Source organism: Macrosteles quadrilineatus, unplaced genomic scaffold (genome assembly GCF_028750875.1).
Source record: "Macrosteles quadrilineatus isolate MER2022 unplaced genomic scaffold, UCM_ALF_1.0 Scaffold_1__1_contigs__length_201487025, whole genome shotgun sequence".
In the NCBI taxonomy this organism is placed as follows: Eukaryota; Metazoa; Arthropoda; class Insecta; order Hemiptera; family Cicadellidae; genus Macrosteles; species Macrosteles quadrilineatus.
In genome coordinates, this window is record NW_026542594.1 from 131,928,061 (window position 1) to 131,947,089 (window position 19,029).

At 36.2% G+C, this 19,029-nt stretch overlaps 1 protein-coding gene across 1 annotated transcript in view; it reads right to left on the bottom strand.

Moving 5' to 3' along the window:
* The window catches only part of LOC128985131 (uncharacterized), a 107,559-nt gene that overhangs the window by 82,833 nt on the left and 5,697 nt on the right, over positions 1 to 19,029 (bottom strand). The window lies entirely within an intron of this gene.

Consider the following 19,029-nt stretch of genomic DNA (forward strand, 5'->3'; position numbering starts at 1 on the left):
GGTCGTGTCAAAATACGGCGCCAAAAATGTATGGACACTCGACGGCAGGGTGCTGTGGGTGAACAAAGGGGAGAAGCACGTGGCAACGTGTATGGCAGACCTTCCGCCCGAGGTGCGAAACACGACGCCGCCCGAGGTGCGAAACACGACGCCGACTGGCTCCAGGACCAACTCACCCAGATAAGATTTTAGTCTTGATTAGTTTTCATTTAATTAATGCTAACAAATTGTCTTTCGCATCAGCTTTTTATTTTTCTAACAGTATATGTTTTCTTTTTTATACAAAAGCAATATTTTAAGTTAGTTACTGTAAATCATTATAAGACGATTATTCTTTTTTTACTGTAATATGCTCCTGGTTAACTATTACTATATCTGTTTAATTTATAGGACTAATAAGTTTCGTTTCATCTATGTTATGTCTACAGTTAGTAAATAATGAGGGATAAATGATTTATTATAGTTATTTACATGCAAAGCGCTTATTTTATTTATTTTTAAAATAATTTTAATTCTTATTTCAATTCAGTATTTGTTTCATATTTCAGTTAATATATACAGTACATTTGTTACCCGTATTGTATTGTTATAAATTGCATTCTTTCTAGGTAGGCCTAACTTAAACTCGTTACAAAACATTGTATATTTTTTACCTGCCTTTTTTAAATATATTTATGAATATGAAATAGGTCTGTATCTGAATATAGTACATTTGCTTAGGAAAGCTTAGTCAAAACTGTAAATTTACAATTATTTTCTTATTTATAGGCTATACATTTTGAGAAAATTTAATTTATTTACTAATACAATGCTTAATATTTTTGGAGTCTATACTGTTTCATGTGTTTAGTAAAAAAAAAAAAAAATAATAATAAAATAAATAATAGTAGGTAATAATAAAAATAAAATAAAATACAAATTTTGCTAGGAGATTCATGCAGTTTACTTCATGTATTGAGTTGAGTGAGTGGTTGCATGTGTGTGTGTATGTGTCAGTGATCACGATGTTTGTGTGTGCCTGTGATGTGCCTGCCGTGGCGCTGCGACCCGTAGACCCAGGATAGCTAGTCCATGTCTTGGTGCTCGTCACACCGGCCGGCTTATCACTCCCCTCTCACCCCCCTCCCAGCACCCACTATCAACTGCCGACTATCTCTCTCGCTCCTTATCTCCTTACCCCAAGAAACTAAAGGCGGCACACATCAACGCCCAGTCACTGCGCTCCCATATTGATGAGGTTAGGGAGATATTCAAATACAGGGATTTTGATTTGATAGCTGTTTCGGAATCTTGGTTGAAGCCGAGTATTTCATCTCATGAGGTGAACCTCCCTGGCTATATTCTGCAGCGCAATGATAGAACCGGCAAACAGGGTGGAGGCGTTGCAGTTTATATCAGGGAGGGAATCAATTTTAAAGTTATTAACTCTTCAATTTCTGAGTACTCGGCAAAACCAGAATTCCTTATTATAGAAATTGGTCTAGCTGGGGCTGACGACCTGTTATTGTGTGTGTGTTACCGCCCACCTAGAGTAGGAAATTTTTTGGATTTTGAAAATGCACTATTAAACTCTTTGTTTAGATACAGTCATGCCTTGATCATGGGGGATTTCAATACTGACCTACTCTCGACAAATCAAAACTATGAATACAGACAACTGACTACATTGTTTAACTCTTGCAACTTAGATATACTTCCACTCGACCCTACACTTCGACCCCCGATACATCATGCTGCCGAGTCTGACACTCTCCTCGACTTGATAGTGGTGTCTGATGCTGCAGACATTATACATCATGGGCAACTTCCAGTTCCAGCAGTATCCAAGCACGATCTCATATTTTGTGTGTTTTCAGTTAAGGCTCCTAAACCCAAGACTAAATTTCTAAAATACAGAGATTTTAAGAACATGAATGTAGTTGACTTTATGGCAGACATTTATGAAACACAATGGCACTTAATAGAAAACTTACCATCAGTTGATGAAATGGTGAATGAGTTAAACACTAAAATTATTAATCTTTTTGACAAACATGCTCCAACAGTAACTAAACGTTTGACTAAAACACGTCCGGCACCATGGATAACCCCAGAAATCCGCAGATTAATGGCTAGACGTGATTGTATTTTTAGGAAAGCTAAACGTTCTCAAAACCAAACAGAAATGGAACAATATCGTTATCTTCGAAATAGAGTGAAACAGCTTTTGAGAAATTCAAAATTAAGACACATCCGTATGCTTTTTGAAAATAAAAATCAATCCTCTAGGGTTTTATGGCGCAATGTAAAAAGTCTTGGGCTTGGGAAGCAGTCTGAACCACAGAGAGTGAATGTCCCTCTCAATGAATTAAACGCTTTCTTCTCTTCATATGGTCAAAATATCGACCAACAACATGTTGTAAATTACATAAACGAAATCAGAAACCTCCCTGATCAGGACCTAGGACATCCTAAGTTTACTTTCAGACCTGTAGTGCAGTCAGATGTTCTTAACGCAATTCGTCGGATTCGTAGCAACGCAGTCGGATCGGATGGCATTCCAATTCGTTTTATAAAAGACATTCTCTTTGCTATACTCCCAACTGTCACATGCATTTTCAACACATCACTAAGGCAAAGCGTTTTCCCTATTTCTTGGAAGTCTGCCCTTATTCGTCCATTAAATAAGATCCCAGCCCCGGCATCTTGCCAGGATTTCAGGCCGATCAGTATATTGCCCGCATTATCAAAAGGCCTTGAAAGAATTGTGCACTGCCAAATGACGGAATTTCTGACTGACAACAACATACTTTGCAGCTTTCAGTCTGGTTTTCGAACAGCTCACAGCACAGAAACAGCACTATTACGTGTGACGGACGACATTAGACAAGCAATGGAACGTCGGCAGGGTACAATTCTAACACTATTTGATTTTTCGAAAGCTTTCGACTGCGTAAATCATAATCTTCTTCTGGAAAAGTTAAGGGCCATAGGGTTTTCAAATGGTGTATTGGACTGGCTGGGATCTTATCTGTCAGGCAGGCGGCAATGTGTTGAGGTTGATGACGTACGATCTGACTGGGAGACAGTTACTTGTGGTGTGCCTCAGGGGTCAATCCTTGGCCCTCTACTGTTTGTACTATACATAAATGACCTGAGCTCAGTCCTCACACACTGTAAATACCATATGTATGCCGACGACTTACAGATTTATACGCATTTCTCAGCAAAATATATCAATGACAGTGTTCTAAAAATCAACGAAGACATCGAGAAAATCATTACCTGGACTGAAAAACATGGACTTAGACTAAACCATACAAAAACAAGACCAATAATAATTTGTCATTCACGTTTACGAAACTCAATTGACTTTGACACAGTGAACTCAGTAACTATAAATGGGACAGCTTTACTTTACTATGACAAAGTGAAAAATCTAGGACTTACTATAAACTCGACGCTTACCTGGGGAGATGCAGTAGTAGACATACGTAAAAAGGTGTTTGCATCAATCCACTCACTGAAGAAGTTACAGAATTTTTTACCTTTACACATAAAGTTACACCTAGTAAAATCACTTGTCTTCCCTCACTTCACTTACTGTAACTCTGTGATCAATGACATGACTGTAAATCTCGCTGATGCTCTCCAACGCACTCAGAACTACTGTTTAAGATTTGTTTATGATCTGAGACGTAATGAGCGCATCACTCCTTTTTATGTTGATTCTAAATTACTAAAACTATGTGACCTAAGATCAATAAAAATTCTTATGATAACCTATTCAATATTAAAAACAAAATTTCCAAAATATTTTTTAAACGACTTCAAATTTGTAGCTGAAGAAAGTGTAAGAAACTCACGTTCTGCTTCAGTAACTTTGCGTATGCCTCATCATAGAACGGCAGTTTATGACAGAGCGTTTGTTGTTTCTGCTTGTCGCCTTTGGAATGATCTCCCTCTAGCCATAAAAACCCTTGATAGCCGTCCCCGGTTTGTGACAGCACTAAAAAATCTGTTTTCTGGACGTATGGCCATGGTTGGTATATCCTAGGCGTGCGCTTGGTTGATCACTGACAGGTGTGCGTGTGTGTGTGCTAGTTCTTGCGAGTGTGTGTTGTGTGTGTGCGTGTACGTGTGTAGGTGTGTGTGTGTGTGGGTGTTTATGTAAGGTGGTATGTTTTAAAAGTGTATTGTTTCTTTTTACATTAAATATTGTAAATAGATTATAGTATTTTATTTGTATTGCACATTGTTTTGTTTTATTTGTATGTTTAGATTTGTATAAACAGGTTAAGTGTAAGAGAGGGCCATGTGGCCCTAACTTTGCCTGACTAAATAAATCATTTTCATTTCATTTCATTTCATTTCATTTCAATGGCGCAACATAGCTACTGAAGCCAGAGCTGAGATTTCCGAGTCAATGTCCTGCGGTCTTATGTAAGCCCTGTTAATGTTTTGTAACATTGTGTAGGCCTAGTGTATGGAACAAGTAAATGAATAAGTTTGAATGAGTACATTAAAAACCTCCTAGCTAAATAACACGATGATATGTTGATATGTTTGCCAACATATGAAGATGGATTGTGGTCTGTGCACTGATAGTATTTTGAACGTTAGGGATTTAATTACTTGTTCAGTACCGGTACTTAACTGTAGATCTAATTATCATTATTTTGCGGGAATAAGCCAATCAGTATTTAGAAAAATGACACTTATTCATAAAATGGAATGGAAATGTCTAAAATGCAAGTCAAGGAAAATAATATGATTTGAAAAAAGATGTTTCAGAAGATAATGAAGAAAATATTACAGATGTATTTCAAAACATTTATGAAAGATGTGTCCAAGCAGCTGAAAATTCTTTCAACGCTAAAGGAGGATTTAGATTAATCTTATCTAGATCTTAATAGAAGACAGCAAGGAAGTTATTTAAAAGTCAACACTTCATAAGTGAACAGTATGAGGATATTATTCACAAGCTGGAACTTCTACCGAAGCTGGAAGAAAAGGTGGAGCAACTACAGTTGGTAATTCAGCGGAAGGATGAAGAGATTCACAATTTGAGTATGCGTCCAAGCCTATTAGAGCAATACGGCAGAAACAAAAATCATGAAATCAATTAAGTAACTGAAAACAATGAGGAAAATGTGGAAGAAATAGTTGTCAAACTTGCTGAGAAAATGGGAGTAGACATCACAGAGGATGACATTGAGGCTGCACACCGTCTACCATCGACTCGGAGGGACAACAGACCTGTGACCATCATCGTCCAGTTTGCCGGGAGGAAGAATCAGAATCAGAATCAGAATACTTTATTCTTGAACATAGAGTACAGAATGATTACAAACATTACAGAGATTTAGTTATAAAATAGCATAAAGTTGTTGGGCTTTGAGGCGCTGTCGGTATTGATGGTTAAGAAGAAGGGCGGGATTAGACACAAATTGGTGTTCTGCGCATCCAGTTGGATTCGGTTGAGAACTACTGAAACGCTTTTGGTCTCCAAAACGGAAATTTTCCGTTTTCATGGTGTTGGCAGTTCTAGGGTTGAGCAACCGACGCGCAAGCTCGGTAACGAAGCAAGGCTTCTACACTTCTTCACCGATCTTCATACCGTTCGGACCTATGTCAGTCCCGTTACCAACTTTTATGTAATCTACCAGTCACCATGTCGATGTTAACACCTAAAATATGATCTGAGTTACATCCAGTTAGAACTTTTATTTTTTTAGTGAAGATAGTCAAGTCGTGGCCGGTCTATGCCTTTTTCTAAACTAATTTAAACGCCGCTTGGAAAGAAGTTCGGCTAGGAGGGCGACGCCATGACACCCACATCGGCATCGGACACGGGGACGGCGGTCATCAACAACCTAGACTCGGAGGGTGATCATCTACACTACAACATCTCATCTCACCTCTAACCCTAAGCTAAGTGTTATTAAACATAGTGGTTATGCCTAATTAAATATTCTATGGCCTAAGGTAAATTTAGTTTTTTGCAATGTAAATTAACTTCACTTTCAACCAACAATTTTATAAGGACAGATTTTCTTTTGTGTAACTTATTCTGAAATGTAAAACTTAAAACATCTGGTTTAGTCTAAATTAATAAAACAATCTTTTATGTTCTGATAATCCTTCTTTATTTATTAAAATGAAATAAGCCCCACCGAACCACACGATTAACCTGAGATAAGAGAAAGGCTCTACTAGCCTAAAGTGAAATTTAATTAAATAAGTTATGTAACTGGTGTGATTGACTGTGTGAAGGCCTAACACTAGTCAATAATTAATTCAAAGAAATAAAGCGCACCGCTACATGATTCTGTCCAAGTTCGTTCATATCGTCCAGGGGGTGAAAAGTGGAGTTTTGGTAAGATTGTTGAAAGGGATGGATTACTTCATTATTGAATTGTGGTTGATGGTCTGAGATGGAGAAGGCACATAGATCAAATAAAAAGCTGTTCGATATCACAAAGATGTGATGAACCATCTATTATACTCCACTCAAGAACAATCGGATCAAGAAAATTCCCCAAGAAAAATTATGAGGGATGACTGTATCAATATGGAAGGATGGTTAAATGGAAATCATGATGACAGTGAACTCGTACAGAAAGTAACCCCAGTAACGTTGCAAGAACAAAACTGTTAATTTCAATCAGCAAATACCAAGAGTTGATACACCAGTTAGTTTTAATCAGTCTCCCCAAACACATAATGTCCCTTCACAGTTCCTGCAACCACCAAGAGTTGATACGCCAGTAAGGTCACAAACGTTTGTCCCGAGACGCTCAAGCAGACCAAGGAGAAGCCCAGTGAGGTTGAATTTATAAGGGAGGAAGACTGTCATGTGTTACTGTTTTAATTTAACCATATGATAATAGTTGTTTTCTTGTTGCTATGTTTTTGTTTTTAAGTTCACCTTATTAAAGTTTTGCTCTAAAATAAAATGCATACTATTTAATATAATTGATGAAGTAAATACATTTCATATTTGTTAACTATGTTTTTGTTTTTTAATATATATATATATATATACTTTTGTACCCACCCGGAGAGGCAGTCACCGCGCTGGTAATTTACTCGGTGTGGCAGTCACCCGCCCGAAAGCCAGTCAGCTCTCCCAAAAGCCAGTCAGGTATGGCTTCCCGTGCACTTTATACGTTTGAAAACAGCTTAACCGGTGCTGCTGCCTGTGTCGATAAGCGTAACTGCAATACCAATGCGGAGACTGTCTCATCGTGTGTTCTATCGTGGAGTAGTGTAGCCAGTACGGCACCCTCCTCGCCTACTTTGTAGCGGTAACACCCAGCCGTCAATAACCTTTGTTTACTCCTTGTTACTATTGATGTTGGGATAGTGATTAATTAACTACGTGTTAATATTTAAACATGTTCATATTCCAAATAAAGATGATGCACCTCTAATAAGGAACTACGAATATTAATTAATTATAAATGGTTGAATCTTAAAAACCTACCCGGTCATCATCCCAAATTTTAAGTTTTCTTTTTTTTCACCTTCAGTAAATATTTTAGTCAATATCTCCTTTATTGACGTACAATATTTACAGTGTGTCCAAGGACTGGGAAGATTCGGAATTACGGATTTTCTTTATCTCGGGAAATATACGTGAATCTTCACCGAGATACGGAAACTGGTTTTTTATGCTATCGCGTAACGCGAAGGAGGAACTATTACATGTGGCAACGATATTATTCTATCTGATAAGAATAACCACGAAACTACACTCGATAGATAAAAGATGTTTATAATAATTTTAATTTTACAAACAAACCATTACAGGAATTCTATTTTGGGACGGATAAAAGATAAGGAAGCAACAAAAAGAGTGGTCACGAGTGCAAATACGGGGGGGGGGGGGGGGGTACACCATAACAAACGCCAGAAACAATTATTTGTTTACTTTTCAGATTCCTTATCAAATCTCTCTCTCTCTCTTTCTCTCCCTCCCTCTCTCTCTCTCTCTAACGATATACAGTTTGTGGACTTTACTATTTAAGTTTCCCTGCAATTATTTCAGTTCAATCCTATACCTATCCTTATGGTTTCCTTTCTATTGTTCTTTTAATAAATAGTAAAGCTGGCTAAACTATTTTTTAAATTTTGTTTTCTTGAAACCAAACACTCTTTACCATCCGGTATTCTGCAGAGTAAAATGTTTAACACTGTGTTTATAAAAATTGAACGGCCTCACAATTTCGTGTTTTATTTTTTTTTAAGTAATAGTAACTTGGATATTTATATATACCAATAAGTGCTGCAAGCTGTAATGAACGCTTCTGTTTAATATCAAAATAAGTTATGAATTAATTTTTGATAATATATCGGTCATTCAATACCAACTATAATGTGATGGGGTTTTCTATTTGTAGCTTAAACTTGCAAATACATTAGAACCTCGCTCAACTGGGATCGGATCTGCTGTGTTCAACCAACTGTTTCCTAATTTCTTTTATTTATCATATGACTTTGTTTACATTAATTTGTTTTTGTTTTGTTTCACTGAAAGAAGCTAACTCACAATAATTTGCTACAGAATAAAAATTTGTATTAAAACATAAATCAACTTTCTTTCATAGTACATAGCAGATGGCGACGAGGAACTTTATTTTTGAACCATTTGATGATAATGAAGAAACATGGAACAGCTACCTAGAAAGACTAGAAATAGCTTTTGTATTCAACAGTATTTCTGAGGAAAACAAGACAATAACACTGCTTCATGTTATTGGAAAGAAAACTTATGGAACACTTAGAGATTTGTTACAACCTAAATTGCCTACGGAGTTTTCGTATAAAGAATTAATTAAACAACTCACCAAACACTTTTCACCACCACCAAACGAAGTAGCAGAAGCTTTCAAATTCCACAATAGACGTCAACAGGAAGGTGAAGACATACAGCACTTTGCAGCGGAATTGAAAGGATTGTCAAGATACTGCAACTTTGGCAACTTTCTCAACACAGCATTACGAAATCAGTTCATACAAGGATTGAGAAATGAAGCGATTCAAGCCAAATTGATCAGCGAATCGGTCTCAACTATGGACAAAGCACTGGAGCTGGCAACTACACTCGAGAAAGCCTACCAGGATGCAGCAACACTACACCGTGGTGATAACATATCAATTGGAGTTGACAAAGTAAGTAACAACATCCATCCTAATAAAGTTTGCTACAGATGTGGAAAATCACATACAACACCTTGTCCACATATCAACACCTTTTGTAATTATTGCAAAAAAATTGGTCATATTGCTAAAGTCTGTTTGTCAAATCCAAATGCAGTGATAAAATTACCAACTAAAAAGTTTGGAACTATTTCTACAGCTAAAAATGTTAAGGCTGTACACAAAGAGTTAAATCTAACATCTGACACAGTATGTGTCCATGATCCCACACACAATGTTGTTGATATTTTGTATAATTCCAAAGGTTCAAATGATAAGATCTTGCTAAAAGTTAATCTTAATGATCCAACCAAAGTACCTGTACATCCATGGTCTGCTCCTGAAAAACCTATGGAGAGAATTCACGTTGACTTCGCTGGACCATTTATGAACAGCTACTTTTTAATTATTGTGGATGCGTACAGTAAATGGCCAGAAGTTATTCCAATGAATTCTACAACTACAAACAAAACCATAGACTGCCTGCGAACATTCTTCAGCAATTTTGGCATTCCACATATCTTGGTTTCAGACAACGGTCCACAATATACTTCTCAAGAATTTAAAAACTTCTTAGAACTGAATGGCATATGCCATAAACGTTCTGCTCCATATCATCCAGCTACCAATGGGCAGGTCGAAAGATATGTTCAGACCTTAAAACAATCCCTTAGGTCTATGAAAGATGAACCTGGTACCCTTAACCAAAAGGTTGCCAGATTTCTCATGGCATATAGGAGAACACCTCATGCAACTACAGGGTTAACACCTGCTCATCTTTTCATCGGCAGACCGTTGAGGTCAAGGCTTGATTTGACACTTCTTAACTCTTCAAATACTTGCACAAATGACCAGACTATCCAACAATCTTATGGGAGGGACTTTAAAGAAGGAGACTCTGTTTCTTTTAGAATCTACGGGACGCCACAAAAGTGGAGATTTGGAAGGATTCTACAAAAACTGGGCAAGTGCCACTATAATATTGAATCTGGAAATTCCACCTACAGGAGACACATTGATCAAATAAGATCGGTTGGTTCAAATTTAAGCGGTGAGAAGGACAACAGGGACTACTTTATCAATATCAAACTTCCTCTAGGGTCTACAATTCAAGATGGAGAACTTCAGGGAGCAAACGATCATGTGTTCAATAACCATACTGAAGATGAAGCTCGCTTTAACCAACCTCTAGCTCCTCTACCAAACGGTGAAGCCTCAAACCCTGTCTTAAGAAGAAGCTCAAGGAAAAAACAACCAGTTACAAGAATGAATATGTGATTCTAAAACTTAGGGGAGAGGTGCTGTGTTCAACCAACTGTTTCCTAATTTCTTTTATTTATCATATGACTTTGTTTACATTAATTTGTTTTTGTTTTGTTTCACTGAAAGAAGCTAACTCACAATAGTTTGCTACAGAATAAAAATTTGTATTAAAACATAAATCAACTTTCTTTCATAGTACATAGCAGATGGCGACGAGGAACTTTATTTTTGAACCATTTGATGATAATGAAGAAACATGGAACAGCTACCTAGAAAGACTAGAAATAGCTTTTGTATTCAACAGTATTTCTGAGGAAAACAAGACAATAACACTGCTTCATGTTATTGGAAAGAAAACTTATGGAACACTTAGAGATTTGTTACAACCTAAATTGCCTACGGAGTTTTCGTATAAAGAATTAATTAAACAACTCACCAAACACTTTTCACCACCACCAAACGAAGTAGCAGAAGCTTTCAAATTCCACAATAGACGTCAACAGGAAGGTGAAGACATACAGCACTTTGCAGCGGAATTGAAAGGATTGTCAAGATACTGCAACTTTGGCAACTTTCTCAACACAGCATTACGAAATCAGTTCATACAAGGATTGAGAAATGAAGCGATTCAAGCCAAATTGATCAGCGAATCGGTCTCAACTATGGACAAAGCACTGGAGCTGGCAACTACACTCGAGAAAGCCTACCAGGATGCAGCAACACTACACCGTGGTGATAACATATCAATTGGAGTTGACAAAGTAAGTAACAACATCCATCCTAATAAAGTTTGCTACAGATGTGGAAAATCACATACAACACCTTGTCCACATATCAACACCTTTTGTAATTATTGCAAAAAAATTGGTCATATTGCTAAAGTCTGTTTGTCAAATCCAAATGCAGTGATAAAATTACCAACTAAAAAGTTTGGAACTATTTCTACAGCTAAAAATGTTAAGGCTGTACACAAAGAGTTAAATCTAACATCTGACACAGTATGTGTCCATGATCCCACACACAATGTTGTTGATATTTTGTATAATTCCAAAGGTTCAAATGATAAGATCTTGCTAAAAGTTAATCTTAATGATCCAACCAAAGTACCTGTACATCCATGGTCTGCTCCTGAAAAACCTATGGAGAGAATTCACGTTGACTTCGCTGGACCATTTATGAACAGCTACTTTTTAATTATTGTGGATGCGTACAGTAAATGGCCAGAAGTTATTCCAATGAATTCTACAACTACAAACAAAACCATAGACTGCCTGCGAACATTCTTCAGCAATTTTGGCATTCCACATATCTTGGTTTCAGACAACGGTCCACAATATACTTCTCAAGAATTTAAAAACTTCTTAGAACTGAATGGCATATGCCATAAACGTTCTGCTCCATATCATCCAGCTACCAATGGGCAGGTCGAAAGATATGTTCAGACCTTAAAACAATCCCTTAGGTCTATGAAAGATGAACCTGGTACCCTTAACCAAAAGGTTGCCAGATTTCTCATGGCATATAGGAGAACACCTCATGCAACTACAGGGTTAACACCTGCTCATCTTTTCATCGGCAGACCGTTGAGGTCAAGGCTTGATTTGACACTTCTTAACTCTTCAAATACTTGCACAAATGACCAGACTATCCAACAATCTTATGGGAGGGACTTTAAAGAAGGAGACTCTGTTTCTTTTAGAATCTACGGGACGCCACAAAAGTGGAGATTTGGAAGGATTCTACAAAAACTGGGCAAGTGCCACTATAATATTGAATCTGGAAATTCCACCTACAGGAGACACATTGATCAAATAAGATCGGTTGGTTCAAATTTAAGCGGTGAGAAGGACAACAGGGACTACTTTATCAATATCAAACTTCCTCTAGGGTCTACAATTCAAGATGGAGAACTTCAGGGAGCAAACGATCATGTGTTCAATAACCATACTGAAGATGAAGCTCGCTTTAACCAACCTCTAGCTCCTCTACCAAACGGTGAAGCCTCAAACCCTGTCTTAAGAAGAAGCTCAAGGAAAAAACAACCAGTTACAAGAATGAATATGTGATTCTAAAACTTAGGGGAGAGGTGCTGTGTTCAACCAACTGTTTCCTAATTTCTTTTATTTATCATATGACTTTGTTTACATTAATTTGTTTTTGTTTTGTTTCACTGAAAGAAGCTAACTCACAATAGTTTGCTACAGAATAAAAATTTGTATTAAAACATAAATCAACTTTCTTTCATAGTACATAGCAGGATCAACATGATGCCTATATATTATATAACCTCAGAAATCCCAAGAAAATGTTTTATGAATTGTGTTTTTCAGTCTAATATTTCGATATGAACTATATATCTATTTACGGCAATTTTTATCTGCAGTAGGTTTCCCATTATTGAAACATTACAGTTCATTTGACAAAAATAAGATGGAAGCACATCGATATATAACTACAATTATATAGTTATATATCGATGTAAAAGCAAAACGGAGAAATATCGATCAGTAGCTTCAAGGTCAAGCTATACGCTCGCACCTACAGACTGACAATCTTGCACTGACACTGACAATCGTCTGCTCCTGTCTGCTGTCACAACACTACAACATTTTGTGGTTGGGTCGTTGGGTGATTAGTAACCATGACAACTTGTGGATGGAGAGAAACCAAAAAAAGAATAGAACAAAGAGAAATAATAAGAGGGGTTTTACATCATTGTTATCTTTATCTTATTTTTATCACTGTTGTTATTACCAGAAAGACTTAAGTACAGTACTATGATTGTATAGTGTTTTATGAGTTATTTAATATTTTTATCACCATACTTCTGTTCTGAAACATCATGTAGTAGTAGCCTATGATGACTACAGTATCAGTAGTCTAGTCTAGATTTCCTTTTGTTTTGTTCTTTACGTGTTTTATTGCTGTACAGTAAGCAAGTTTTGTTTTGTTTGAGTAAGCACACGGTGTAGTTTTTATTACTGAACCAAGGTTAATGACATAACATATCATGGTTGCGCAATACCTATTGTATTTTGACTATGTAAAATGCAATTTATAATCACGTTAACGTCCATTTTTAAAGAGTGTCCCAGAACGGCATTGTTCCTGAGTAAGCACTTATCTAAATATCATATTTAAATTTTCCAGAAGTCCATAGTTACTCAGACAGCTAAAGATTCTTGGGCCTAAATCATTTAAAACCTTTACATAACATATTTTTGGTCGAGTTTTCGACCACTGGACGACCACTAGTTAAATATGATTGTATTACAACAATCTTTATAGTAAGCAATATAAGCTTGAATCGGACTTATCTGCCTTCAGCTAATCCATCATATGATAATACGTTAGAGAGTATGACCATGCTGAAGTTTTACTTATACTTGAAGAATGACTTAATTTAGTACCAAGAAATGAATCACACCTCTTTCATACACTGTACTATGCTGTTTTAATGCTTTGCAGCGGACGTATTTTGATCCAGAGGCGGGTGTTTTTTGTTTTGAATACGAATACTGAATGGCTCGTTAAGATCGTATCATTACGAATCGTATCATTTTAAGATTTTCTTACACGAGAAATGCATTTTCCATTTTTAAATTTCTCAGGTACAAATTTTATGAAATAACATTATTGCATTGTTTGACAATAATATTGTACTTAGGAACTTAAATAAAATTCAGGAGGTCAGTTATCAAATATACAATAGCCTTAAATAACGTTAAGTATTACTAATTGACGTTAATCAAAACCAGTAGTAAATATTTAGGTTTGTTGCACTAGATTTAGACACTTTACTTTATTTTGGTAAATTTTAATTACGTTACTGATCAAAAACGCAAACTGCGGACTTGCATTTGCTATTTTATATTCAGGTTGGATTTATTTAAAACTAAACAAATACAAACTCATTCGTGGTCCAAAAATCCCCCTCTTCCAAGTAAGGCTATAACGGCACATTACAAAACGAGAAAGTTGAAATTCTCAGAACTCATCTGAATGTTCGTCTACCTCTGCGCGCATCCCTTGCAGTGATTCAATGGTGTCAGACTCCGACCAGCTTGTCGTGTGTCGAGTGCTCGAAACTGTGCAAATTTGACTAGTAGAGTAGCAGTCATCTTCTATAGAAATAAAATTACAGTTTTGTCTGTCCATTGCGTAGAATCATGCAGTTTTTTGGTTATTTTTACGTTTCATAGCCTAAGAAAGCCGAAACGAGTATCATCTCAATTTCTGTCTGTCTGTCTTTCTGTCATTCTGTATGTACTGACAAATGTAAATTTACGCTGCCTACTCCGAGAAAACTAGATTACGGTATGCTATAGTATAAACATCTACCATATCCATAATAATGTTCTACCGCTGCATCTAAACAGCAGAAAAAAGTAAATCACCAAAGATTCGCACAATACGACAAATTATTTATAAATAAAAAACATAAGCATAACTGTAAACAATCCTATTTTGTCACTTCCAATTGTGTATCAAAGGTTTTTGTTGTGGCTTGGTTCAAATTAGCTGTTGTCGTAAATGAAAAAAAAAATAATAGTGCTGCACTCTATTGGTAAACCCTATAAATCCTTAATGCTGTTGAATATCATAGAACCAGCTTGTGTAATTGAAACAGCAGGTAAAATTCTTTAATTTATTTTGAAATATAAATACTGATAAGGTTAACATGGGAATTCCCAGGGCCACTAGGGTGGAGCCCGAAAGGATCTGAGCCCGAAAGGATCTTTGAGATAAGAGTATGTCTATATGTTAATCTGGAATGTGAGCTATCTTCATATCGAATTCCAGCTCAATCTGACCAGTAATTAATGCGTAATTGAACTTCAAACAAACAAACAAACACACAAACTTTCACATTTACAATATTAGTAAGATAAGATGTATTACTTAAATATTGATTACTAGCTGTGTGCCCGTTCTACGCACGGGGATCTTATAGTGGTCAGTTGAAACCTTCCTATATAAAGAACAGCAGATGGTTTGCATATTTTCAGATATACTGGCCAAACTATTATATAGAAACAAATACAGTATCTGACAGTTTCAAGTAAAAAAAAATGCGTAATAGATCTATGTGGGGTACACTTTTATATCTGATGGCACAAACAACTAAATGATTATTCGATTGTTTAATTCGATATATCGTTTGGTTAGTTAGGTTAGGTTAACCTTACCTAACTAACCAAACGACATAAAGTTAAAATACTATACCTCAACCTCGCCATTAAACATTCAGGTTGGAAATTTCACTATCAAAGGTGCTCTTTTCCTGTCTGTACGGAACACTGAGTAATATGCGCTACCAACTTATAAATAATTGTTTAGGCCTACGAACCCAAGAGATGGGCAATTGGTCTATTGGCTGTATGGTACAGCGAGCAGCACATAGCGTTGAGAAGACACATTGGAAAAGCGATTTGAGCATAATCCGTAAACCTCTGTTACAATCACCTACTGCAGTTGTCACTGTACACTTTACACAACCACCATTCAAGTGCCGTCAATGAGTTGAAACCTTTTGTGTAAGCTATTGGTAACGCTTATGTAAAAAATATAAGTTTCCCAGCCATATAGAACACTGATTCAAGGTCTTTTCCTCGGTTATCAAAACTCAAAAAAAAATGTTATACACAAAGAAGCTCTTTTTTCATTTACGCTTACCCTACACATTATTGCACTTGCGATTAATTAAATCCGTTATGTACGGAAACACAGTTTTAATCCAACTTGGTTTGGATTTGCTTTTGAAACGTGATCGGAAATGATTGCGGTATTTGTAAACAACATCAATGTAAACATATCAGTGACAGCTATAGAAAAATAATCTTGATCCGAACAGCTGTTCGCTATTTCATAGATGATTATGTGATAAACATTGTGAGAAAACTTGACAAAAATCACACAAAATCGGGTTTTTAAACGTCCGTAAGTTTTTTACAAATTCGTGAGGCCATATTTTAATAGCTAAAGACACTTTTGCCCATCCAGTGAACACATTAAAATGATTTGGATTTTTATAGGTACTCTTGTTTTTCAGGAGAAGGCCGTGTAAAATGGCTTTTGGTCCTTGACAGACGGAAGACAGACAGACAGAAATTTAGATGAGACTTGTTTCGGATTCTTGAATGTATAAAACGTAAAAATAACCTAAAAGTACAGACAAAACTCTAATTTTATTTATATAGATTTGTACCTCTGGTGATTTTTATTAGAAGTTTATTGAAGTAAATAAATAACAATTTACAAACCATCCGACCAGTGTTTTTATTTAAAAAGTACGAAGGCCTATTTGATTGGCTTTGTTTTCTGAACTAAAATATATATTTTCTGATCTATTTTGAGTTCCTGGTTTCGAAACATAATTTGGCAAAACAATTATTTATTCATTAAACAAATTGATCGGAAAATAATTTCTTAACATTGGAGGACAATTTTAATCATAAATACCCCCGCCGCAGCAAACCTGCAGACTAAGCGAATTTCCATTGACCTGATTGGATTTACACTAAAATGCCTCCATAAAAATAGCACATTTATTTCCTATTTAAATAGAATTAGTTTAACAAGTACCTTAGGTTTGCTGCAACAGGGAGGGTAAAAAAGATTTTTTTATAAAATGATAATAGTTTAGTAAGAAATAAAAGTATTTTCCAAAATCGATCAAAATATGTTCATAAACAAGCAAACTGCAACAGTCGACTTATTCTCCATAAGAATAACATGGGAATTTTAAAATTACAATTTTTTTGAATTTTCTCCGTAACAATTAGGCGCATAATAACGCTTCAATATACTAAATTATTTGTTTTTTTAAGCTCTACAAAATGGTTTAAAAAGAAATTGTGAAATTTTGTGTTTTTAGGGGCAAAAATGGGAAAAACCTATTTTTACCCCATAAAACCCCCCATAAACCCCCGTTCCCATAGTCCGATCATGCTGGTTCGCGAACTCATTCAAGTTTATCCCGCCTTACACCTTCAAACCAAATTTTATCAAAATCGGACAAAAATTACTCAAGTTATCGTGCGGATGGACACATATATATAGTTATATAAAAATTTGAACGAATGGTGTTTTTGGCCTCTGGGGACATCAAAATGAAAAAGTAAATCGGTCCCGGGCTTAGGTCGTACCATGAGACCTACGGTAATAGCTACTTCCCTATAGGGAAATTCGCTAAAAACTTTTGAATTCTAATAAACCTAGCTGCTGTACCCGTGTTTTGCATCAGAGAGGGTTTTGAAGAGAAAAAGTTTGATACACGTCACATTTATCAAATCCCACTCCAAACACGTCATGTTAATACGTTTACTTGCTTGAATTAAGAAAGTCAAAATCTCCAATTAACAAGCTCGTAGCAAAAATTAAAAGTTTCACAATTCGAATAGTTTCTACCTTTTGGACCGTAAATTCAAAGCACTGCATTTACAGGTGACTTCGTTTAACATTCTGTTATCTACATTCTTCAAAAATGTAAACATTGTGAAACTTTGAAATCCCATGGGGCGTAACTCAAAGAAAACACCTTAAAAGTAATCGGTATATGTGTTAACCAGGTACAGGGCTACCTCTTGAATTTATATAGATAATAAATCGAAAAATAAAGAAAATATAAGTTCATTGATTATTGGCCGTTATAAGATAAACAAGCACGAAACATGATTTGATTAAGTAACCACACATCACTGAGTCTATATCTTCATTCTCATGTAAAAATCGCTTCGATTGTGGCTGTATATAATAGGGAAGTAAGATTTCACTGTACAACGAGCTCAGTAAGCTCGAGAACCAGCAATAAGTTGGAAATAACCGGCCGAACCTTAACCATCCAGTGGCTCGCTAGTCGCTACCCCAGGTCGGTCGGTAGCCCATCAATGGAACCCGTTAGGTTCGCCCCTGCCTCTCGCCGCAAGAGAGACAAGAATTTTGGCTTGTTCCCCCCTCCTTCGATTGTTTGAGGCGGGAAAACTATCTATGTGCTACGGCCCGCGCAACACAGGATATTGTTTTCGTATTATAACTGTGAACGTTAGCTTTTATGCACTCCCTTGGAGAATAATTCAAAACTGCAAAGAATATTTCTAATCCCACAGTATACTAGATATTTAAACTATAAACACTTTGGTGTTTGAAAAAATATTTTTGGACGATAAATTTTGCAAATGTTTGAAATTATCCAAGATGGCCGCATTGCCTCCAAGGACTCAACAATAGGCCTACTTGTGCGACTATAAAGCAATAACTCTCCCCCCCCTTGCGCTTGCTATTTAGCTCGGTACATATTTGTATCTACAGTTGGCAGGACAATAGCCATTAAGATGACCTAAGATTACATTGGCATTTAGGTATTTAACCTGTAGAATAGTAATTTTTAAGTAATCTGGAAGACAACTAATTAAAATGAAGTGCGAAAGATTGGTTATGAGAGTGCTCAATGCTTGAAGCATTATCCGTTTGTTTGAGGTGCGGATTTTCAAGCTTGTAGAACAAATAAATATTATACAAAGTAGAAGGGCAGGAGTGAAATTGACTGAAGTGACGGGATACCCGGTGGATTTTCAGTGACTG